Source organism: Adiantum capillus-veneris, chromosome 8, assembly GCF_014529385.1.
Source record: "Adiantum capillus-veneris isolate H3 chromosome 8, ASM1452938v2, whole genome shotgun sequence".
NCBI lineage: Eukaryota > Viridiplantae > Streptophyta > Polypodiopsida > Polypodiales > Pteridaceae > Adiantum > Adiantum capillus-veneris.
This window is the reverse complement of record NC_140938.1, coordinates 118471386-118498528: the sequence shown is the minus strand read 5'-3', so window position 1 is coordinate 118498528 and position 27143 is coordinate 118471386.

The window sequence follows — 27143 nt, the reverse complement described above, 5'->3', positions numbered from 1 at the left end:
CTCGTTGGGAATGTGCTCTGCATGATCATCCCCCGAGCTGTCAGAGGCTACATCTTGTGGCCTCACATATGCTGCTTGACCAAAGCGCCTGCGAACACGTCTATTGGGTTGCAAGATTGCTGCTTGTTGGCCAGCGTCAGAGTCCGACGAGTTATAATTGGCAACAACTCGATCTATAATAGATGGATCGAACTCGCCAAATTCGCGAACGTGCTGCAAAGAAACACGTCTTGTCCGTCGCACAGCATGCTTGCATTGATTACAAGGACATAAGACCCTCGTTGAGAGATAGGTGTTTCGGTTGGACGGTCCCACATCCTCGTCGCTACTCATAATGAGGATAAAAAACTTATAACCTGGACAACAAATTTAATATTCTATTGGCATTCTTCGTCTTATCTCTCTCTCTCTCTCTCTCTCTCTCTCTCTCTCTCTCTCTTTACCTCACATTCTCTAGTCATGTCCAATCCCCGCACACCTCGGTCTAGAGGTGCACGGAGATCAGAACCACCGGGTTATAATCTCGTCTTTATTGGTCAATACCTATATTTGTGGGTACAAGAAATCTACACACCCACGTCTACATGATACTGCATGTAGTGGACAAAATCCCTTTGCCTCTTCTCTAGCTGTAGCACTTCACTTCATCTTAACATCTTTTCACAGTAGATCTTTTCACTGTTCGTCTAACTCTAAACCCTAAACCGTAAGTAATTCTTGCGTGGACTCGATCTAACGTAAATAAGCGTAAATCTAAATAAACGTAAATCTAACTAAAAATAAAGCTAAATCTAATTTAACGTAAGTCTAATGACTAGAGGTTGTTGTCTAGATGGTCATTGTGTCGGGGATGTAGTGACTCTTGCCGCCCTGAAGATCCACCTTCTTCCCTATCTTCTGAAGACATTTCACCAGTACTTTTGGATCGACGGAGCCCACCATGAGTGAAGGCAGCAATACCCTATATTCCATTGAGGGCTTTCTTCACCCGCTTCATGCAGGCATCGCAGTCTATGGAGACCTAAATCTAATCTAATATAACGTAAATCTAAATCTAGCTTAAATAAACGTAAATCTAGTTAAAAATAAACCTAAATCTAATTTAATGTAAGTCTACATATAACCTAATCTTTAACGTCTTTTAAGATAGTTTCCTACGACGTTATAACTCTCTTCTTCTTGTGTGTGTGCGCGTGTGTGGATGTGTGTGCCAATAAAAAGAGATAAATGGTATAACCTTTCTATCACCCATGCCAAGTATGATAGATTGATTATGCCATTTCCCTCTTGAATAATAGGTCTTCAGTTCAACTCCTCGTCGGCTAGATCTTTAGGTCTTTTAATTTTAATTAGTTTCCTACGACGTTAAATTAGTTTCTCTCTCTTTCTCTCTCAATGTGTGTGCGTTTTTTTGGATCGTATGCATGTTTTCTCTCTCTTTTCCTCTATCAATGTGTGCGTTTTTTGTTTATGCATGTTCTCTCTCTCTTTTCCTCTCTCAATGCGTGCGTTTTTTGTTTATGCATGCTCTCTCTCTCTCTTTTTCTCTCTCAATGTGTGTGTGCATTCTTTGTTTATGTATGTGTGTGTGCGTTTTTGTTTTTGTTTGTACTCTCTCTCTCTCTCTCTCTCTCTCTCTCTCTCAAAAACACTATGTGTGTGTGTATGTGTGTGTGTGAGAGAGGGAGAGAGAAAGAGGGGAAGGGAACATGAGAATGAGGAGAGGGAAGGAGCATACCTGGCTCTCCTTCCTCTCCTCGTGTGTGTGTGTGTGTGTGTGTGTGTGTGTGGAGAAGAAAAAGAGAGAGAGAGAGAGAGAGAGAGAGAGAGAGAGAGAGAGAGAGAGAGAGAGAGAATGAGGGAGAGCGTTACCTGCTCCTTGCTTGAGGGCACCGAAAAACTCAGATCTGAGATCTGAGTTTTTGGGCGCGCTCGGTTATTTTTTTACCCCAGCCAGCGTCGCTATGAGCGTCACAAATTTCTTTGTAAATTTGCGACGCTCATAGCGACGCCGGGAAATTTTTTTTTGAGCGTCACTGTGTGAGCGTCGCTAATATGAAGAGCCTCTTGTAGTGCGTGTCATCTGTGTCCTTGATTGACATTATCTTGATCTAGGTTGTGTTGCATGCACTTTATGGGTGGTGTGATTCGCTCTCGCAACAATAAGCCTGGCCAATCACATGCCTAGTGCATATCAAGCAACAAGGGTAGCCTTGGGATGAGTGTCCCCCTTTCTCCTTTGAGAGAGAGGACTTGATAAATGCATAAAAGATTAATTAATTCAACTAATATATCATTGGACCCCTTGGGAGGCTAACCAATAGGCGTTAGGCACACTATGAGGGCAGCATGAGGAGGTGCTTGACAAGTGTCCTATTTGCTTTCTTTGTACCAATCTTGCCTTGTGTGAGGGTGTGTGTGTTCTCTCCCTAGCTCCTACAAAGAGGGCTCGCCCCCTCATGAGTAGGGATCATGTTGACTTTGTGGAACACCTTACCCTCAAGCACAGTCATGGATCACCTTAGCACCTTAGTTAGCAAGCATGATAAGCACCTCAAGCTTGGACCGGGTTCCCACCGCAAGCACAGCCCTAGCTTTCCTAAGGTCAAAGGACTTTTAACACTAACTTTTGAAGGTCTTTAATGAAGCTAACCCTAAGGTCTTTAAGCCCCATTAGCTAGCCTTGCTCTTTGACAAACCATCTCTCATTTGGACCCCTTTATCATTGGCCCCATGTTGAGATAGATCTGTAAGCACATGTCTATATTCTAACCCTTGTTCCCGTTTATTCTCCCACATTAAATGATCAGTTTAATATGAGAAAATCATGTGGGTTGGTTAGATATTAGATTTTATGACATTACCTCTCTCTTGAAATCATAGTTATCCTCGACTATGAGGTAGAAGAGATAAAGCCTTAGTCATTAGTCAATGTTTCTTAGCGGGTAGAGGATCCCTTTTTACCCTACAACATCATTTCAAGATGGATGACTAATCCATTTGGTGCTTGGGAGACGTAGCTGTCGCAAGCATGCCTGCTCTTTAGTCCATTTCATTCTCCTAAGTAGAGTGAAAAATTCTACTTGGTGTTTGAAAGACGTCATCACAAACATGATTCTAAGCATGCATACTACTTAAATTTGTGCACAACAAAAAGAGAATTAGTGTTATAAGACAAAAACATTGGTCATTCAAAAGAAACATGTACATTTGCTTACTCTAATGGAGCATTATAAGCATTGACAAGGTTCATACTATCCTTAAGCTGTATTCCTTGCATCCATCTAGATCTTCAAAAGGATAATTTTTGAACTTGATAAGATACCGTTAGATAATCGTACCATGTCGTAGTACCTCGTCTTCATGCCGAAGGATAGCTTTGGGCTGTAGCACCTCTTCTTGGTCTTCAATTTCAGGAGTTCACTTGGTGGCTCTTCTTTGTAGGGCTTAAGTAGGTTCACATGAAAAGCATTGTGTATGAGCCAATGATTGTGAGCAGCTTGAGTTGGTAAGCCATCTCATTGATTAGCTTCAAAATTTGAAAAGGACCATAGTATCTTTTTGCTAGTTTAGCATAATACTTTTGATGGTCCGTATGCTTTTTGCCCGTCATGTGCATCAATCAAGCCTTGGGAAACTTAAGAACCTATATTTTCTTTAAACGTTAAGGCCCTTCTGTGCTTATTAGTAGCAACTTTTTGCCTTTGTTGAGAGATGGATATAGCCCCCTTAATCTTTTGGAAAGATTCTTGTAGGTCACGGCTATACTCATCGGCAACAAAGATCTTTCCATCTACTTTAAGTAGCAAGGTACTTTAGGTCTTCCCTCAATGATTTCAAAAGGTGCTTTTCTTGTAGAATTATGGATAGTATTCTTGTACTCATACTCTACAAGAGGTAAGAAGTTTTCCCATTGTGAGCGTTAGTCTACTTCTGTAACATAAATCTTTAGTAGATCGAGAATCGTAAGATTGGCTATCTCACTTTGGCCATCTGTTTGTGGGTGATAGGCCGAAGAGAAATTCAATCTTGTACCTATATTTTCAAAGAGACCCTTTCCAAAAATTATTGGTCATTCTAGGATCTCTATCTGACATGATGAATGTTGGCAATCCATGGTGTTTGAAAATTTGAGATATGAAGAGAGTTGCCATTTGGTGTGCCTTAATAGTCTTTTTGACAAGAATAAAGTGTGCTTGCTTGCTATAGTCTTTTTGACAGGTATAAAGTGTGCTTGCTTGCTAAACCTGTCGACTATTGTCCATATTCGCGTATTCTCATGCATAGACTTGGGTAATCCAAAGATAAAATCCATGGATATACTCTCCCATGGTGAATTAAGGATTGACAATGGCTGGAGTAATCCAGGTTCCTTCCCTCTATCATACTTAGTCTTTTGGCATATGACACGTTTTGAAACATTGTATGTCCACTTTCATGGTAGGCCAATAGAAGTACATCTCTACTCCTCGAAGACTCGTAGAGTAGGTTGGATACCTCTATACGCCGCACCCGGGGCGGTCACTTATCAAAAGCTTCCTATATCACGTGCGTTCAAGAGGTTATTAATAATACATCAATATACATACTATATTTACACTACGTGCCTATTTAAAAAACCCCCACCCCCCTTTGTATGTATACATTTTGATATTTTAATAATCCTCTCCGGTTAACTCACGTGATAGCATACACATTCTAAAAAGTGACCGCCCCAGGGCGCCGCATAGGGAGGAGCATGGGATTCATACATAATTTTCTCACAAAGGGAGTGGGTAACACATAGCCTATTGCCATGGAGAAGATAACCATCCTGCAAGGTGAATGGTTCCTCCTTTCTTCCCAAAGCAAGGGCTGATATTATGTCTTTAAAATCAAGGTCAGTAGCATACTCATCTATCATAAAGATAGATCATTATGAGTTGCTATAGACACCACATTAACTTTTGGTCGTCGTGAAAGTGCATCGACCACTTGATTGTGCTTACCAGCAAATGTGAGAAATATGAAAATAAAATCACAAAAGAAAATTTTCCCACCTCATTTGTTTGTCAAAAAGCTTGGTTTTGTCATGAAGTACTTGAGACTTTGGTGGTCTGTTTGTAAAATAAATGGAGTCCCCAATAGATAGTGCTTCCATGTTTCTAGGGCATGTAGAACAGCTAAAGCTCTTTCTCAATACGGATGAACAATTCTTAAACATTTATGAGAAAGAGTGATACGGTTTAGTGCTCGATAGTCCACACACATGCGGTATGTACCATCTTTCTTTTGCATTAAAAGGACTGGAGAACAAAAGAAGAGGAACTAGGCCTCACCATCCCTTTGTCTACCAATTCTTGTACTTGCCTCATGGTCTCCTCTTGTTGAGCTTGGAAAACTTGATAAGGAGGCTTGTTAGGCGGTGAACTTCCTGGTAGGAGCTCAATTTGATAGTTATCATGCCCTTGTTTTGGAGGTAAGTCCATAGGGATATCATCGATGAACACATCTTGGAATCCTTTTAGAAAAATAGACAAGTCTAACTCTTCTTGATTCCTACTATTTACATTTGATGAAACATTAGGACTTTTTAGGGACTCTTTGAAAAAAATCATGTATGCAAAAATTGAGCTTTTCATTGATTTATCAAAAGCAAGATCGTTTACAAGTGGTATAGTATGACCAGACTCACTAGCATCTATATACATGCTTGTTCCCCTGTAGGTGAAGTAGATTCTCCTTTCTGGGAACTTCATGTTGGCATCCATGTGGTTGAACCATGATGCCCCTAGGATAGCATCCTCATGCTGGAGAGGAGAGATGAAATAGTCTTCTTTGTCAACATAGCTTTGGACATGAAGCCTCAGCTTCCCAATCAAGGGAGTAACGAAGGCTTGCTGTCCCTTGAAAGCGGTATCGATAGTTATAGTATCTCCCATCTTGAAAGATTGAATGCCCAACTTGGTGGCCAACTCCGTTGATATGAAGTTTTGAGTAGAGACTGGGTCAAACAAGATGAAGGCATCATGTTCCGTCACCTTTTCCCAAGCATAGGAGAGAGGTGATCCTTTGCAATGAGCATCCTCTTTTGGAGCTTCAATAGTGGAATCTCTTGGAGTTTCATTGCAGGCATTTCTCTTGGGGCAAGAACGATAGCCATGTCCTTGCTCCCCACACTCAAAACATTTGTGGTCCTTGTGAAAAGCCTCAAGCTCTTCAGGAGAGAGTTTCTTTTGACCTTTGTAAACTTCCTTCTCCTTGGACTGATTGTTGTTGTTGTTGTTATTGGAATTGCCTTGGGAAGAATTTTGGGCATTGGTTTTCCCCTTTGCATCACTTTCATCTTTGCTTTCCATGGGCTTGACATTCCTTCTAGCCCCTTGTTGGAAATTGATGCATGAAGCAACCATAGTGTGGTGGATTACTTCGGTGATAGAACCAAGGCGTTGGGAGTTGACATACTCGGACATCTCTTCAGGTAATCCCGCACATAATTGTTTCTTTTGCTTGGCAAAGTCTATCTTTTGAAAGACAATGGCATTGAGATGTAAATACCAAAACTTGCCCGTGTATTTGTGGATAGACTCATGGGAGAGAAGCTTCAAAAACAACCATTCGGTAAGCACTTTGTCCTTTGCAAGGAATTGCTTCATGATTGAAACTTGTAGAGTTTTCCATGTCTAAGGGATTCACCATTGCCACAAAGGCTAGCCCATCATTGACAAGCCAATTTCTAGAACTACATAGCTACATGGCATACCTTGGAGGACTCCTTGAAGCCCTCATCTCCAAAGGACGCATCAAATTGTTGGATGAACGCCAATACTTTGTCAGTTGCACCAAAGGTGCCATCATAGGTGAGAAAAGAGATACTCTTTCCTCCCTCTTTGAACTTCTTGAGCTTTTGTGACCTTCGCCATCCAGGATAAGATTTGCGATGTCCTCCCCTCTTCTATTCTCTAGGAGAATAGCCATAGCTTTCGTCAGAAGAGGAGGAAGTTGAAGAAGAAGGAGAAGAGGGTGACCTCTTTCTTGCCCTTTTCTTCCTTTGTTTCCTCTCTACCCTTTCAAAGTGACAAGGAGAAGGATTGTGGGTTGCCCATTTCCTCTTGGGAGGAGTTGGCAATCGTCTAGACCACCGTCTTTGTGGAGCCACATCTTCAGAGGAACTTAGAGATTCATTACTTTCTTGTTCTTTGGATTCCTCCTCTCTTATGGGAGAGAGTCTTCCTTTGGGGGTCTAATCAAGAGGCCTTCTAAGCTCTCTCTCCTCTTAGAGAAGAAGGGAAATCCCATAAGCACGAAGTTGTTGGGTAACTTTGGCTTGCAAAGTAGGGTTGCCCATAGCTTCCTGCAACCTAGTAACAAGATAATTGACAAACATGGGGGCACCATCATTATCATATTCATGTGCAAAATCAAAGTTATCAATGTTCATTCTACTCTCTTGGTTATTGTCAGCCATGCTAATTATACTTACATATAGATTACTTTGTGCTTTTGTACCCTCAAAAACCTGAGTCGCTACTCTTCTTTACCCTTGAAAATTAGTCCTCAAGCAGCCACACCCGTGGTTTAGACATTGTTGATTGCAAAGACTAGTGGAGAGGGTCTAACATTGCTCGGTTGATTATTGTTCCTATTGAGATTGGTCATATCTCAATAATGGTTTAAGCCAAAGGCAAGCCCCAAGAGGCTCCATTATTAAGACTATAGTTCCCAACCATGTACCTCGAACTACGTCCTTCTCAACCAAGATAATAGATCCTGTCTCACTTACCCTATTGCAATAAACAAGACCAACCTTTCATGGAAAACTTAAAGGCCTCTCTTCTTAAGCAATAAAAGAGAAACCAATATACTATAATACCAATGTAATGGAAATGGGCTATGAGAGTAACATACAAAATTTGAGGAAGGAGAATGCCATAAACCCTATTGGGGTTAAACTTTATCTATCATAAATAATAAAAAACTTGTTTGATATTCTTAAAGGAAATTTTATTTAAAATCCTTTTGCTTTATGGAAAAGTGAGTATGGAGCTTCATCAATGGAGCCGGTTCCTCACTTATCAACACTCTTCTTGCATAGCATAGCATAATAGCTCTCTCCTCATTCCCCACTAGCTCTATCCACCTTCGAAGGTGTTTGAGGCCTTGGGACTGGGTCCGGGAATGGTTAATTCTTTAACAAAGTTTATGTTATGCTCGTGATGCATGAAGCTTTCTATCTTCATTGCATCATCTAGGTCACAAGGAACACAAAATTGTATTGTACCAAGTCTCTTTGGATGGGAGAATCTATAATACAAAAGCCTATTGGAGGGGGGACCGGCTCCACATAACTTTGGTCCTCAACTGTTGTCAAGTTCTCTAACTCTCTCTCTTGCAAAAGTATTGTTCATGCCAAGTTAATTAAGTATAATGGCTATGTTGCTACCGCTAATTAAGTTCACCCTCTATGTTCTCAAAGTAGTCTCATGAAAATGCTCACTCTAATTCTCTTAATTCCGCTATTCTCAAAGTTCATAGGCCATTTCCATTACCGAGTAATGCATTTTCGGATTGCCATACTGGCCTCAATATTGTAGCTCTTACTATGCATCTGTCAGTCAATAGATCCACATTGTCCATGTATCTAGAACCCATATCATGCTGGTGTTTGAAGAAGGCAGTTTTGAGATGTATGAACACCCACCTGCAGACAATTCCCATTAAGTTTTTGATTGCAAGACATCCCCAGAATAGGTTCATTCAGGTGCTTGCATCTGACATAAGTACCATCGGCTAGCCCTCTTTCTTTTGCTTTATCTCTCCTTGTCACACATCTGAAAAGAACCTTCCAAAGGAAGACTTTGTCTTTTTCTTCGTATTTGGCTTTCCATATGTTTTCCACTACTTGAGACAATTTGCTTGCAATCCACTTTTTAGACCGGATCCTATTTAGGTGTTCAATCCAAGCCTCTAAAGAGCAAAGCTTTTCATAAACCAATTTAGTTTTGGATGAGCAAAATAGTATTTCTCCAAACCACTTCCAAGCTTTCCACTCCAGTGGTGTGGAGCAGGGAGGAAGGGTTATGTGTGAGATTTTTCCAAGAAGTCTTCCAATGAGGATCTCCTCTTGGAGTGAGAGATTATATCCTAGCTTAATGGCATAGACTGATGCATCCACATGGACATGGAAGAACTTGTTTCAGTTAGGGGCTTGCAAAAATGGAGCGGAAATTAATTCTTGCTTCAATTTTTGAAAAGCCTTCTCATATTCTTTCGTCCACTCAAACTTGGCGATAAGATAATACAGAGGCTTAGCTATAACAACATACATGTATATGAAATGCCTATAATACCCGCAATGGCCCATAAATTCTTGTACCTCCTTTACTTTGGTGGGTCTTGGAAGTGCAACAATCACATGTATTTTCTCTTGATTAGTGGAAACCCGTTTTTAGACACAGTGTGTCCCAAGATTTGACCTTGTCTTACCATGAAGACACATTTCTCAGGGTTTATGTCAATACAATAAAACTTGCACTTCTCAAAGACTTTCTCCAAGTGTGTTATATTCTCACTTCTCAACTAGGAATGCACGCATAGATCATCCATGTATATTTTCAAAAATTGTCTGAGATGCTCCCTGAATACATGACTCATTAGTCTCTGAAAGGTGGCAGGTGCATTGGTCAAGCCAAAAGGCATCACACTATACGGAAATATGTCCCATTCTGTTACAAAAGTCGTCTTATGTTGATCCTCTGGTTTTATGGTCAACTATTTGTAGCCCGAGAACCCATCTAAGAAACTATAAGCTTCTTTCCATGAAACTCTCTCGATCACATGATCTGCTATCGGTAGGGGATACTTGTCTCTAATGGTAGCAACATTTATCTGTTTGAGATTCACACAGACCCGTAATTTTCCATTCTTTTTGGGCACTACCACAATTGGGGACACCCAATCAGTGTGTTTATCCTTAATTTTTGTAGAGTGCGCAGGTGATGGAGAAGGTAGGAAAGAAGACTACGCACACACACCAACACACATCGAGACACACACACACACAATCGTTACCCTGGAGTAGCCATTCAACGTGCTACTCTTCTCTTCTTCTATTTGAACTATTATCCAAAGTATATTTACAACATAGTATAGTCAGTGTTCGGCCACCCATAGCACAATGGACATATTCTTTAACATCATATTCTTTAACACTCCCCTTCAACCTCAGAGTGAGCTTGCATATGATGGATTCCCAATGATTCACGAAAGTAGCAAAACTTCTCCTTTCCAAGAGCTTTTGTGAATATATCCGCAACTTGATCATTTGTCTTCACATATACCAAATCAATCTCATTTGCCAAAACTTTTTCTCTAATGAAGTGATAATGTACTTCAATGTGTTTAGTGCGATCATGGTAGACTGGATTCTTTGCCAACATGATGCTGCTAATATTGTCACAATATATAATGACACTATCAAGATAGTCAAAACCAAAGTCTACCATAAGTACTCTCAACCATGACTCTTCACATGCTGCCAAAGCTGCTCCACGATATTCAGCTTCTATACTTGATAATGCTACAATTGATTGCTTCTTGCTACTCCAACTTATCATACCATTGCCAATGGAAAATGCATAACCACTTGTAGATCTTCTATCCATAAAATCTCCTGCCCAATCTGCAATTGTGTAACCATAAAGACAAAGTTTCCCATTCTTTTCATAAAACATTCCATAACTGACAGTGGCTTTCACATATCTCATAATCTGTCTCACTGCATCAAGATGACTTTTACATGGCTTTTGCATGAATTGACTCACAACACCCACTGCATAACTCAAATCTGGCCTTGTTATTGTCAAGTAAATCTCATAATCTGTCTCACTGCATCAAGATGACTTTTACATGGCTTTTGCATGAATTGACTCACAACACCCACTGCATAACTCAAATCTGGCCTTGTTATCGTCAAGTAAATAAGGCTTCCAACCATCTTGCGGTATATAGTGACATCCTCAATGTAATGTCCATCATCAAACAACTTCACATTTTGATCAAGAGGTGTATCAACTGGTTTGCACGCTGTCATTCCATACTTCTCAAGCATATCCAACGTGTATTGTCTTTGTATCATCCAAATTACTGATTAAGTTTCGACAATTTCAATTCCCAAAAAATATCTCAACTCACCAAGGTCCTTCATGTTGAATTCTCTCAGCAAACTCTTCTTGACATGCAAAATTTGCTCATCATGACTTCCAGTGAGAATCAAGTCATCAACATAGACAACAATAACGACGATCTCTCCATCAACATGCTTCAAAAACAATGAGTGATTAGCAGTAGACTGTTTAAATCCAATCTTCTTCAAGAATCTGGTTATCTTTTCACACCAAGCTCTAGATGCTTGCTTCAAACCATACAATGCTTTCTTCAACTTACACACATAATATGGAAACTTTGGATGTTGATAACCCTCTGGCTGTATCATATAAACTTCTTCTTCCAAGTCACCATTCAAAAATGCATTATCGACATCCATTTGCCGTAACTTCCAACCGAACATACTTGCCATTGCTATCACCAATCTGACTATTGTCATCTTTGCAACTGGACTAAATGTCTCATCATAATCAAGACCTTTTGTTTGTACGTAACCTTTAGCAACAAGCCTCGCTTTGTATCTTTCCACACTACCATCTGACTTGCACTTGACTTTGTATACCCATTTTGAACCAATTGCTTTCTTTCCACTTGGCAAGCAAACCAAATCCCAAGTGTCATTCTTCACAAGAGCATCCATCTCATCATCCATAGCTGACTCCCATTCTGATTTTCCAATTGCCTCTTGAGAACATGTAGGTTCTTTATGTTGCACACGTGAAACCATGTATGCATAATGTGTACACATGTAACCGTTGTATGTCAATCTGTCAACTGGATAACGCACCCTCTCTGATCTTCTCAACTGTGGTGCACTCTTCTCTTCAACTCTTGCATATGGGGGTACATATTTCTCAATATGCTTACTACCAGGTGTCCTCAAATGTGGTAAACCATGCTCTTCATCGAAGCTTTCATCTCCAGAACTCTCTTCAACCACTTTCTTCTTGCCTTTCTCATCTTGCTTCTTATCTCACAAACGACCACTCCATGCGTTGACACTTCCTGTACTCTCCTCTGCCATATGTGGTCCTGAAATAGTTCTTGTTGATGGTCCTGGCTTACCAACAACATCAGGCACATTCTCTTGCTCTTCATACTCATCTTCTATCATCACTAGCTTTGGTTTATACCATGGTTCATGCTCACAAAATCTGACATCTCTATTGACATAAACTTGTCTTGTTGTAGGATCATAATACTTGTAACATTTCTTTTCAACTAGGTAGCCCAAGAATATACACTACACTGCCTTTGGCTCCATCTTCTTTCTTGCTTCATTTGGCACATGAACATAGCAAACACATCCAAAAACTTTCATGTAGGAAACTATTGGCTTGATCCCATAAAGTCTCTCATAAGGTGAAATTTCATGAATGGCAGCTGTTGGTGTTCGATTCATAATGTGTACTGCTGCATGAACTGCTTCAGCCCAATATGTTAATGGCATATTCATCTCATTCATCATGGCTCTTGCAATCTCTGCTATGACTCTATTCTTTCTCTCAGCAACTCCATTTTGTTGTGGTGTGTATCTGCAAGTAATCTGTCTTCTTATGCCTTGTTCACATAAGTAATCATCAAAACTGTGTGACATGTACTCCCCCCCTCCATGTATACGTAGGCATTTAATTTGACAACCATTCTCTTTCTCAACCATAACTTTGAACTCCAAGAATACCTCAAATGCCTCTGACTTTGCCTTTAGAAAGTAAACCCATGTCATTCTGTTGTAATCATCTGTGAATGTGATAAAATATCGACAACCATTTGGCGTAGCATGATCACAAAGTCCCAAATATCTAAATGAACAATTTCCAAAGGACTTTGGCTAATTCTCTCCCTCTTTGGAAATGGTAAACAAGATTGCTTTCCAAATTGACAAGCTTCACAAACATGATCAAAATTCAATCTGCCAAACTTTGGTAATCCACGTACAATTTGATTTGATTGCATATGCTTTAGTCTTCTAAAATTGACATGACCAATCCTCTTATGCCATAACTCTGCCCAATCATCTTGAGTGACTGATTTGTTTGCATACATACCACTGTGTAAACATGGATCTCCAGCTTCCAATGAGAACAAGCGACCTTTCTTTCTTCCACGTGCCAATATCTTGCCTGGTCTGCCTTTGTGAAACTCCTCTATGAAGCAGCCATAACGATTAAAACGGACTTGCAACCCTTGATCTGTCATCTGTCCAACTGATGCTAAATTCTTTGTGATTGAAGGCACATATAGAACATCTCCCAATGTGTTGTATGTCCCGTCTTTTTCTAGCAATGGAACTGAACCAACATGCGTAATCCGATGCATAGTATCATCACCTGTAGCAACAAACTCATCCTCTTCTAACTTCTCTTTTCTGTCAAACCATTCACCATGATATGTCATATGATTTGTGGCACCACTATCTAAATACCAATCATCTGTATGATGTGGCTCCACCATGCTTCCAACAACATGCTCCATAGGAAATAAATGTCAACTCGATCTATTGTCATATATATTTTGATCATGAGAATTGTATCCAGCAAAGTTTCCTCCATGTCTTCCATAACCTCGGCCTCTTCCACCACGATCACAATTTTGATTTAGCCTTGTGTAACATTCTCTTTCAAAGTGACCATAAATGCCACATCTGTTACAATATCCATCTCTTTGAGGATATATAAATCGTCCATCTCCACGTCCACGAGGTCGGGCTCTCCCCCTGCCTCTTTGGCTATAATCATTGTAACTTTGACTTTGTTGGTTTTGCCATTGACCTCTTCCAGCATTGTTTTCACGACCTCTAGAGTAAAAACCCTGATCTCTAGAATTGTTATTTGATGTAGAAGGACCTGACCTGCCTAACTTCACCTCTTCTTGCAAACAAAGCTTTACTAACTCTTCAAAATCAGGCATGTATCCTCGAACAAATATAGATGTATCCAATGACTTGTATTCCGGTCCCTAACCATTCAATGTCACTGAAACTAAGTCATCATCTAGAACTTCAACATTAATGCTCGCAAGATCTTCCTGTATTTGCTTTATCTCTGTCACATAATCTGATATGGATCTATTTCCTCGCCATACACAATGTAACCTTTGCTTCAAGTGAACTTTTCGTGGCTCTGTATTGGAGTTGTTCATTCTTGCTAGTATCTCCCATGCTTCCTTTGGAGATTGAGCCTTCTTCACATGTCGTATAAAGAAGTCACTAATGCATAGTGAAATCCAATGCATCACTTTCCTTGAATTCTCGATCCACTTCTTGTAAGCTTCTACTCCTGCTTGCCATGTTTTATGTGCTTCAACATTCTCTCTATTTGGTTCCAAACCAACCTCAGGACACTCTTGTTCACCTGTCATGTAATCCCATAAACCTTTGCCCATGATAAAATTTTCCATCATATAAGACCATATGCTATAGTTCTCTCTGGTCAGCTTCTCTCCAACAATCTGTGTGACTTGAGTTGAACTTTCTTCCATCTTTACTCTCTCAATTTCTTCCAAAGGATTTTGACAAAATTTCGACAGAGTTTTGTTTGTATTTGGACAATATCTCAAGTGACAGAAAATCTCTCACTGCCAAGGAAAAATCCACTGACTCACTTTGCCATAGACTGACTTAATACTATGCATAAATACTCTAAAACAATGTCCACATGGACCTGTATGCAAATGCAATCCATACGTACCACATATCCATACATCCACCTTCTTCTCATAGTCGTAAACGACATATGAGGTCTTTCGCGGGGCCAGTCGGGGGTTCGCTCCAGTACCTAATCCACCTTGCCAAGGTACCAAAGCTCCCAAGGCAAGGCTTCAAAAAACCTCACTCGACCCTCACAAAGGCTGCAGTTTTTCAAAATACATTGACCGCATATCCATACAGAACCACAAAGTACTCAATCTGACAATATAACCGCGTCAACTTCTTCCCACAACCTTTCTTATATAGGGGGCTGTCCATAACGGACCCACAACAACCAAACATAATCTTCGATAACACAATATTATGATGAAAAATCTCTATGTCGCTCTCCAAAACCTGTGTAAATGGTGAATTCTTCACCTGTAACCTGTAAATCTACTGCCGAGTGCAAAACTGGACATCTCTTATGCTTGTGTGAGTTGGCTGTTTGCTGTAGAAAATTGCATATTTTGGCAAACCTGAGTATGCCAATGCGTTTGGAATGCCCAAAAACATAAAGATAGACTCCTGGATCACTGTATTCCGAGTTCGGGTGAGGGAGTTATGACCATAAAACCTCTCTTTTTTGTTGTTTTCCAGAGCTGCAAAAATCTGTGTATTGACTGTAGCTCCTTAAACTGAGCTCTGATACCACTTTGTAGAGTGCGTAGGTAATGGAGAAGGTAGGAAAGAAGATAACGCACACACACCAACACACATAGAGACACACACACACACACACACACAATCGTTACCCTGCAGCAGCCATTCAACGTGCTGCTCTTCTCTTCTTCTCTTTGAACTATTATCCAAAGTATATTTACAACATAGTATAGTCAGTGTTCGGCCGCCCATAGCACAATGGACATATTCTTTAATATCATATTCTTTAACAATTTTGTCTTACTTCTCCTTAATCTTTCTGGGAAATGTCTCATTGTACATATAAGGACGTTGTCTGCAAGGTTTGGCATCACTTTTAAGGGGTATCATGTGTTGACAAATTTCTAGTGATAGCCGTTTTTTGGCTCTCCATAATTTCCATAGTGAGCTACCTCACCCTACCAAAATCACCCAAACATTGTGGCTATCTTCACGCTTTCATTGTACATAGGCACGTGTGAGTTAGGGAACTTTCCCTATATCTCCTTACAACCCTCACTTAGCTAGTCACTGGGCTAGTTGAGCAAAAAAATAAATAAAAAAATAAAAGCCAAAGTATATTATGGCCCTTTTGTGTATAAATATTTCATTGTATATAGGGCCTAAATATAAGGATTTTTATTATAATTATTTCGGTATTTATTTAGATATTTTTGTGTAGGTGTGAGTGATTTGCCTATGTATGCTATGTACATTGACTCACCATTATCACAATTTTTCTTACCATTTTGCATACTCATTATTCCATATAGAAATATTTTCATGTAAGCTTCTCTTATTTTTGGGTGAGATTCCACTCCATAGCTCAAAATTATCATCTCTACACACATATAGCTCAATTTGTCTCTCTAGAATCAAACTCATATTACCATAACCTCTTCATCCTTTCACAAAAAGAGAAAAAATCAGCAAATAACCAAGCTCAAGCGCTGCAAAAGAAGAAGTTTGATGATAGAAAATTCAACTTTTCCATGGTCACAAGAACTACACAGACAGAGTTCTACAACCGCTCATTCATTGGAGGAGATAGGTGGAAAATTCCCTTTCCATCTTGTGGTTTCCTTCAAATTGTGTATATTCTCATCCTTCTCTTACTTTTTATCATTGTATAAATCATGTGATGCACCTTGAGTGCATATGCCATGTAATTTTACTTTTGTAAATATGCTTATGGTTGAACATAAATGTTCAACTCACTACAACACTAAATGAAGATATCGACGCGCCTATATCGATGGCCATGCCTTTCCACGCGTATATCGACGACATTAGCGGGTGTCGCTATACGCGTCGCAATGTGCGTCGATATACGCGTGGAAAGGCTTTATTTGCCACGCGTATAGCAACGCGTATATCGACGCCAAAAAAATTAGGAAAAAAAAGCGAAACCCGCGCGCAGGGGCCATTTTTGCCTGCTCAGATCTTGGCCGAAACCTGCTGCGCAGGTATTATGTCCATCTCCACCCTCCCCAACCCCTCTCTCTTGCTCTCTCTCTCTCTCTACCTCTACATCGTGTGTGTGTGTGTAGGAAAGAGAGAGAGAGAGAGAGAGAGAGAGAGAGAGAGAGAGAGAGAGAGAGAGAGAGAGAGAGAACGGTGTGTGTGTGTGTGTAGGAAAGAGAGAGAGAGAGAGAGAGAGAGAGAGAGAGAGGTGTGTGTGTGTGTGTAGGAAAGAGAGAGAGAGAGAGAGGCGTGTGTAGGAAATAGAGAGAGAGAGAGCGGTGTGTGTGTGTAGGAAAGAGAAAGAGAGAGAGAGAGAGAGAGAGAGAGAGAGAGAGAGAGAGAGAGAGAGAGAGAGAGAATTAATGTATGCTTAGGAAATTAAAACTAAAGAAAAAAAAAGAGAGAGAAATGAAATGAAATGTTATATTAACGTCTTCGAAAGGCCAAAGTGACCTATGAGACATGAGACAAGAAAGTTACAATGTGATGGATCTGATACAAAGTCAGAGTAAGAAGATGACAAAATAAAATATTATGGAATCCTAAACTGTTGGGTGTGGACTAAACGGCTAAACGAGCTAGTTGGGATAGGTAGATCTCTTCCATGGTCGGTACTCTGACCGGACATTGTGCATGTCGAGCCAAAGTGATCTAGCTAGATCCTCTGATGCATCCTCTGTCAATGTTGTGTAGTCCTCCGTAGTCGTGGGCGTCTAGATCTCCCTAGATCAGTCGCTCGTTCGATCATTAGAGAGATAGGGAAGTAGAGAGCGAGAGAGAGAGAGAGAGGTAAGTAGAGAGAAATAGAGAGAGAGAGAGAGAGAGAGAGAGAGAGAGAGAGAGAGAGAGAGAGAGAGAGAGAAAGAGAGTTATATATATATATATATATAGACAGAGAGACACAGAGAGAGAGAGAGAGAGAGAGAGAGAGAGAGAGAGAGAGAGAGAGAGAGAGAGAGAGAGAGATAGGGAAGTGGAGCTCCAGGAGTTATGGCAGAGAAATAGGAAAATAGAGAAATAGAGAGAGATAGGAAAATAGAGAAAGAGAGATAGCGAGAGCGAGATAGAGAGAGAGAGAGAGAGAGAGAGAGAGAGAGAGAGAGAGAGAGAGAGAGAGAGAAAGAGAGATAGCGAGAGTGAGATCGAGAGAGAAAGAACGAGAGATAGGGTACGTAGACAGAGAAGAAACTATGGAACTAAAAGAGGCAAAGGGGTTTTGCCTGCTACATGCATTGCCATGTACACCTGGGAGTGCACGTATGTGTCTACCCATATAGGATTTGACCAATAAAGATGAGATTTTGACCCGGTGGTCCTGATCTCTGTACACCTCTGGACCGAGGTGTACGGAGATTGGGCAAGACTAGAGAATGCGAGGTAGTTTACATTGTGAGGAGTATATATATATATATATATTAAAACAACATTCATAATCATTGTAGATGGCAACGTCATCAACTAACATGGAGGAAAAGATTGCATGCTCGTGCACGCTCTGCAAGTATCAAATCCTGTGCAAGCGTAGGATATGTAATGAGCATGTGCACAAGTACGAAGAGTTTGCTAGAGAAACCGTACAGAATCTGCGATACGACTCCTACGGAACTGGCATTGATTTCCGCGACATAGCACCTACATCTGAGAGAGAGAAAAAAAAGATTATGCGAGAAGGTCCGACCAATATAGAGCCACGGATGGAAGCAAAAAAGGGCTTACAGACAGAATACGACGGCATGGAGGAGATGCTGGATGCTTTCTTCTAGACAAGCGAGGAGAACGCGAACGAAGCAACACCAGAAGCCGTGCGCCTATCTCCTGAAGACATGTTGAGAAAGTTGGCACGTCAACCAATCTATGAAGGCGCCAAAATATCTGTGCTTCGTACTTGTCTGGCGTTTTTGAATCTTCAGTCAGTGTACGGGTGGTCAGATGCAAGCGTCACTGCTTTGTTTAGGTACGTAATTTACAAAAGAGATTTTCCGATTGCAACGGTGATGTGCTCGGAGAGCTTTAATTTTAATTTAATGTGGCTTAAACAGGTTATTGCGGGAGCAACTTCTCTCGGCTGGCAATGAAATGCTCCCCTCCACGCCAGACGTAAAGCAACTTTTGACCTCAGTTGGCTTGGACTACAACAAGATTCATGCATGTCCAAATGATTGCATTCTTTTTCGCAATGAATTTAGTATATGTGAAGTAATATCAATACTAATTTTGTGAGTTGTCCTATGTGCAGGTTGCGACACCTAGTCATTAGTGGACCAGATTTCATCTATATGCTTTGTGAGACACAGACACGCTTCTGTGTCTCTTTTTTGTACAAACAGTTAGTGTTCAGACAGTTATTGTTTCCCTTATGGTTATGATTATTGTCATTGTCATTGTATAGACAATTATTGTTTCTCTTTCTGGTTATGCTTATGGTTATTGTTAATTTTGTTTATGGTTATGGTTATCTGCATTATGGTTTTGATCAAAGTGGTTATAGCCAGTTATGGTTTTAAGTTATGGTTATGGTTCTTTATGGTTATGCTTTTAAGTTATGGCTATGCTTTTCAGTTGGTACGGTTGTCTTTCATTGGCCTTAAATCTCATGTGAGATCCTACATGGATAGCATGTAGGAGGCGTATACATGATATGGTTTTTTTTAAAAAGTTAATGTAAAAACAAAGGGAACTCTACCGAAATTTCTGCACGCGGGAGCATGGTTGATATTTTGGTGCTGCTCGCTTTCTTGGGTAGAGGGCAGGAAGTCTGGCTGTGGCTGTGTCCATCTTTTAACTGGGCACAAGCCAGGCTACCTGTCCTCTGCCCAAGAAAAAAAAATTCTGCTATGGTCGTCGCTATGTGCGTCGCTAATAGCGACTGGTTTCACAACGACGCGCATAGCGACGGGTTGCGTCGATAACACGTTTTTTTGTTGTAGTGACTGAGAGGTGGGCAATGATGGTACAACCAAAGTTGGTCCGTGCTAGAAAGTGTTAAGTGCAATGTTGTATATGCGGACAAGTCCATGGTAAAGGGCTAAAGCCAATGTGGGAGACCTGGGCAAGACAATGGTAGCAAAAATGTATGCTCAAAGTGATTTTTTAGGCCAGGGAGCCTTCAAATTGGGATAATTGAGATGGTAGATCAAGGTGTTCGAAATGTGGGAAATGTGCCCTGGAATGAAGGGTTCAAGATGATCTAGATGCTTGTCCAGACGGCTCATCAAACGGAGCTTCGCTGTGAAAGATATGCTAGTTTGAAGTTGGAAGGTTTTGCAGATACCCGAAGAATAGGGAAGATGGGGATAGGGAGCTAGAATGTGCAAGCAGGTGTGTAAAGTTCAAGTTGTGGAGTATGCAAGTCTTTTTGGATTGGCGATCGAAATTCGGATCGGCAAGTTATGCGCCATCCTACTAACTACAAACTACTAACACTAACCACTAACATACTAACACAAAATAGCCATTGACCTAACCATAAAAGACACCTCAGCTCAAGCCTACAAGTGCATATTAACTCTCTCTCTCTCTCTCTCTCCTTAAAACTCTACTTTCACCTTATCTACCATCAATAATGCTCTCTTTTGAGCCCACATCCATGACTCAAGCAGACAAAGAAGGCTTGCAATATTTTGATATTCAGAAAAAATCATAATCTTGATTTGTTAGCTTGTAAATTAGGATTTCCAATTTAAATCTTAATGAGGGGTCTCCAACCTATAAATAGGCCCCTCTTGTTCTTATAAAAGTATCCCCAATATCTCACATAGCACCCCAACACTCTATGCATGAGGAGAGACTTAGGCGTAGCAACCACTTTGTGAGCTTCACTCTTGGTGTGAGAGAAGCTTTCAAGCTACACATTGCAAGTGAGAGAGAGTGAGTTCAAAATCTCAAAACTACTATTGTATATGTTCCTCCATCATCAATAAATTAAGATTTGGTGCATCAAAGGAGTGATTTGACATTCAAATCTTCGTCCTCCCACTTGTGCAATACGGTTTGGTGAATGCAAGGTGACTTGTGTATTTTAAGTTTCTATCATTTGACCTTGTTTGAGAAAGTGTTTTTGTGTGTTTTCATTGCCAGTTTGTGTCCATTGTAAGAGGGTATTGTGGTGAAAGGTCTCCCACACCCTAAGATAGTGTGTGTGTGTTGGCAATGTTTAGCATTCACTAAGCATTGAGTTAGCTTTGTACAAGCTCTAGGATAGAATCATAACGAACCATCTCCATTTGCAAGTCACAAACAAGGTATTAGGCAAGTTCCATTCCTCTCTTTCTTCCCTTTGCTCTGACTCTCTCCTGCTCCATTTGGTGTGTGTGTGTGTGTGTGTGTGTGTGTTGGTGTGAGATTGTTTGTGTGTGTTTTGTGGCGCATCTTCTTGGTTGTGATAAAATCTCTCTTGCGTCCTAGTTTGCCTACCATAACTAGGTGGTGCCCCTTCACTTGTTTGGCTGTGGGTTTGTTGTTGTTGTTTTTTGCTTGTGGTTGCCCCAGCCCCATTTGAGTAGCACGGGATCCTTGAGGGGTGTTTAGAGGTCGCCTCTCTTGTTGCCCGCCCCGGACCGCCTCAATTTTGGTGCCCCCAGTGAGGAGGGCTTGCGTATGTTTTTGTGAATACTAAGCCTTTAGAGTAATCAAGTAGCTTGCATGAATCACGAAGATTTGTATGACCTGTTTGTTCCTATTTCAAGGCAAAAGGTGCATATCATTGTAAGCACAAGATTACAATTTCAACGAGTAATTCATATAATTCTGGGGCCTCTTAGGTTGGCCGAGATAAACATTTCAGTAAATGTTTTTATTTTGCCTCTCATTAGGTACGACCTTAGTTTGGACATCTATATTTTCGTTTTGTTTTAAGCATTAGTTCATGCATAGACCATGGATAATGGCCCAGGAATAGAGGTTTTCCCCTTCCATTTCACTCCACACATTAGAATAAACGTTGCAATTAGTAAAAAGATCCATTTTCAACAACATATGGTGTTCATGTTTGGTCATGTCCAAAGAGTAGGAGAAATTCTTGTGTCACCAAAACCTGTCAGTCTGCCTCTTGTTGACAATCATAGGTCATTTGATGTGCATTTTTTTATTTTGTTGCAAAATGGATTGCAATTTAGAAAACATTATTGGGTAAATCTTTTTAAGAAAGAAAGAAAAAATCAAATAGATTCCATGGAGACCCAACGCCAAATGTCAAGATATCCTCTCTTTTTTGGAGAGCCTGCCAAGGATGCCGAGCTATTTCTAGCAAATTTCAAAATGGCTTGACGCATAAAAAGAGTGATAGGAGATGAGGAACACTTAGACATGTTTGAGGTAGTTCTGAGGAAGGATGTTAGCACTTGGTTTGACTCTCTATCTAAGGGGTTAAGGGAAACTATAACGAATTCGTTGATCATTTCAAGAGATACTTCTTTGACCCCCACAATACTCAAAAGCTATGGCAAGACATCGTTTCTCACAAACAAAAAGACCTAGATGACTACTACATGTATAAACAAGAGTTTCTACGTCTTTGGGCTGTATGGGTGAGAAATGTTGCTAACCCTTGTGATGGTGTAGAGTTCCTAAAGAAGGAGAGGTTCGTAGACGGTCTCTTTCCCACACTCAAGATAAAAGTTGAGGCAGGTGCACCTGCTACCTTTGACGCAGCTGAAACTAGGGCTGTTGAGAAGTATAGGAAACTCAAGTGTCTAAGAGGAGAAGTTCCAATAGAGGTTCCTAGACCAAAGGGAAAATTGAAAGCATCAACATCTAGGGATATTCTTGAGGTAACAACGGAGGTAATTGAAAAGTTAAATGAATCTTAAGAAACTTGTCAATCCACCTTTCACAAGGTATAGGTCCCAAGGGACAAACAAAGAAAGCCGAGGAACGAGAGCCATGACCTAGGAGAGTCTTGCAATGTTGGAATTGCGGAGAGTCTGGACATGGGATGTATTGATCCGAGCCTATCACAAATTTTTGTTTATCATATTTTGTTGGTTTTCCTTGCTTCTAGAGGTTTACAATAAAAGAAAGAGTGAGAACAACCTCTTGGAAAAATTTTAAAAAAAATGATTTTTTCTCGACTAGTTCACCGGAGGTGAAAGGTAGAGGGAGAACCTAGTGGTAAAGGGAAGGGAAAATATATAAATGTGAAAAGAAAAGATATGATGTGGTTGTGGAGCCATGCACCCATGATTCAAGGGTCATGAGTGGCTCATATCATCATGGCTTTGGAGCCATATGATGATTCAAACAAATGGGACCCAAGTGGAAGACTTGGTAAAGGAAGAAACCAGGCACATGATTTTGTTGAATTTTTAAAAAATACTTCCACTCCGATCCAAGAAAAGTTGTCTTCATCAAAGTTGTAACTGACGAGCTAAAGATTCTGGCCATATTTTTTTTATAATTTTTGCATCTACGGTCTAAGAGATATGGCCAAAATGGTGGACGCCAGTTTTTTCAACTGTGGTGGAGACCACCCCCCTACCTTTACACACACACACCCTTCCTTTTCCACATTGAGACCTTCCTTAAAATCAGCCATTAGTCTTCTCACCCTCCTCTCCTTCCTCCTCTCTCTCAAGCTCAAAAACCCATCAAAGTTCCTCTTCTAATCACCTCTCAAGTCATGCTTAATCTTGTTGTAATTCATAAGTTCTCATTCAACCCCTTTCTATTATTACTAGATATGTATTGATTTTATGTAGATTCTTTACATTTTAAAATAAGGAAGCTCTTGGACTCAAGCTATGGAGGAAGGAGTGAAGAAAACACAAGTGATGATGGAGCTAATTGGTCAACAAATCACTTGGAAGGAGCTTCTTCATTGGTTGAATGTCCCTAATCAAGCTTCATTTGTACAAATTACACTTGGATCTTAACCTCACTCCTAATCACTCTCTTTCTTATATAAAGAGGCCTTCCCCTTTGTAATTTCAAACCTCCCTCAGCCCATTGAGCCTTTGTATCACTCACCATGAGCCCATAAGCTCATTCATTCACTCTATTCTTGCACATCCTAGAGTGCAAATTGTTTCATGCTAGTAACCTCTCCTCCTCTTACTTATGTTAATTAAGAGAAATGTTTTATATGCGTGTGAGAGTGCTTGATGTGATCTTGGCTAATCCTTGAGTGATTGTTTGGTAATCTATATGCTATTTGTGTTGGGAGTGTTTGAAGTCATCCATTCCTTGTACACACACCACGGTTAATGCTTCATTCATAGTGATCTCTCTCTCTCTCTCTCTCTCTCTCTCTCTCTCTCTCTCTCTCTCTCTCTCTCTCTCTCTCTCTCTCTCTCTCTCTCTCTTTGTGTAGCGGTCCTAGTCCACGCTTCCAAGACTAGGTGGTGCCCTCATCTCATTTCCCTTGTGGCGCAATGGAGTTTGTTTTGGTGTAGAGGCCGCCATTCTAAATTTCCTTCGTCATAAATTGGTGCCCCCACTGAGGAGTTCTCAAGCAGCGCTCTATCAATCCTATGAAGGAAGATCCATCAAATTCTCCGAGACTTCCACTATGGTCTCCCCAAGAAGCTCGAGAAAAGAAGCGTCTTTATCGACAAACGGCACGTATGCGGGTAAAGAGAGTTAACTACACACACCCTTCTTTGCTTCAAGAAAAATCTTGTAGTCATCAAGTCCCTAGGTCAAAAAATTGTGTTGAGTGCTTTGTGGCTAGTGTGAAGACACTTCCTTTGAAGCCTCGACTTCAGGTGGTGAAAGCACTCTCAAACTCAGGTATTAACAAGTTTTTGGAGGGGGAGCTACACATCAATGGGGTGTGGTATTGGCAAGAGGCTACATATGGTGATGCACTCCAACTACTACTAGCAAGAAGGCTCAAGGTGGTTGAGAGGGTAGCCATCGAACCCTATGAACTCTACAAAGCTGAAGATCGTCACACCAAAGCTAATCACTGGTGAGCAAATTCTTCGCATCTCTCAAATGGTGGGATCCAAGAGAGCTCAACTTCAATGAAGTGCTTCATGGAAGTTTGTAATTAATGCACCAATGAATAATCCCATTTTCTACAACTTTCAATCAGTTCAGAATATTAGGGTGAATGTGCGCATTGATAGAAAGATTTTTTTCCAACAAAGATTGGTCTTCTATTTTGAAGCTGAGAGGTTGAGAGAGATATTGCTGTCCCCTGACCCTATAATATTTCCTATTTTGGAGTATAATGTATCTTTTGATGTTCACATCTTCATCTTGCTTTAAGCATACTCCATGAATCATAGGGATTTATATGGACCTTTCCAACCTCTTGCTAGACACAACCCACTTTTATGATGGCTTTCCCAAATTTTTTTGGGCGTAGTGGGGAAAATGCTGGGGATTTTTTGAATAACTTGGAGATGGCTTTCCTTGTCTCCGGGAGGGATGACAAAGCAGTGAAATTGAGAGCTTTTCCTTTGGTGCTCAAAGAAGAAGCTAGGGTATGGTTCCAGGCTCTAGATCCAACCCAAAGAATTGATTGGGAGGGATTGAAGGTGGCTTTCCTACGAAGATTTCAACGAGCCAATTCGGCAGAAGAACTATGGCAACGGCTTCTGTCCCTTCATCAAGTTGACCCTCATGGTTATGCAACCTATGAGGAAGGTTTTCTAAAACTTTGGGGGCAATGGTCAGACTCACTAAACCTTGGTGAGCGAGCTCCCAATTGCCTCCAAAAGGATCGATTTATCTCAGGTTTGTACCCCTTGCTAAGGGAGAAGGTAAAGGGCAAATTTCCAAATGCTTTTGAAGATGCCTTAAGAATTGCTAGGGAAAAGAATAGAAAGATTCTCTATCAAGCCCAAGCTGGCCAGCTAGCTTTGGGAGGCAATATCACAACTATGGAAGCTTCTCACATACCTCCAAATGTGCCTAATGCACCAAACCTCAATAGAGGTCAACAAGAAGATATGCTCCAACAAATAAACAATCTCACAAACCAGCTAGAGGGGTTGAGAGTAAATCTTGTGCAGGGTGCAAGAAGGCCTATTGAGGGAAATGGTGGGAATCGGCCACCAATGCGACGTCAAGCAAGGGAAATGTTGTGTTACAATTGTGGGGAAATTGGCCACGGCATGTATAATTGCCCTCATCCCAGAAGATATGACTACCCTGTCAGAGGCCCTCGACAACAAGTAAGTCCACCCCGTGCTAGAGCTCAAGCACAAGAGCAACCGCAACCTCAAATTTTGCAGCCACCTCGTGCTCAAGCTCAAGCCCCTGCTACTCAACCAAATGTGAGCATCATAAGGATGGAGGAGGTCCTCAAGGGCAAAAGCAACCAGGAAGAAATAGCTAAAGGGAAGATGAAGATAGATGAAGTGGCTACAATGCCTATCAAATGTGTGCGTGTCCAAGATGAAGTAGGTAAAGAAACAAGCAAGGATGCAAGCAATGAAGCAAGTACATCTCGGGCAACTAAAGATGAAGCCAAGAAGAGAATGACCCGTACTAGGTCTCAAATTGACATCTCTGATTTCCCTATGGGATCTCGGACACAACCTTATGACTTGATAGCTGATGTGAGTTCTCAAGGACCAAAGATTACTTGGCCACAACTACTTCATATCTCCCCAAAGCTTCGACGACAATGGTCAAAAATGGTGAGCACGAGGGCAAAGCGAAGTAAGCTAGTAAGTGTAATCAAAGCATATGGTCTCAAGGATATAGTGCCTTTGGTGGAGGCTCAAATCAAGGGACAACGGATTCCAAAAACTTACATTGACAGTGGAGCAGAGATTTGTGTCATGACAGAAAAGCTAATGCATCAATTGGGTTTAGAGGTAATGGAATCATCAAACTTTAGGGCAAAAATGGCCAATAATGTCTCTGTCACTTGTGTGGGTGTAGTGAAAGCTTTGAGAGTTTCTGTTTTTGGAATCACTACAGAGGTTGATGCTTATGTGATGCCAGTAAAGGGAGAAGGATACCCCCTTATTTTAGGATGACCTTGGCTCATGGGTATAGGAGCTAGGCAAGATTGGGCAACAGGAGACTTGGAGTTGAGGCCTCGCATGGGTGGTCATAGTCGGAAGGTGGTTTATAACCTAAAGAATGGGCGACAAGAGAACCTTGAACTAGAGACGTCAGCTGATGAGTGGAGCTCAAGTGGATGCTCCTCATCCATGGACGAGGAAGAGAGTTCAAGTGAAGAGAGTGATAGCACTCTCGAAGTCATGGGCGTCACCATAAAGGAAACTACCTCATCAGAAGACAACCC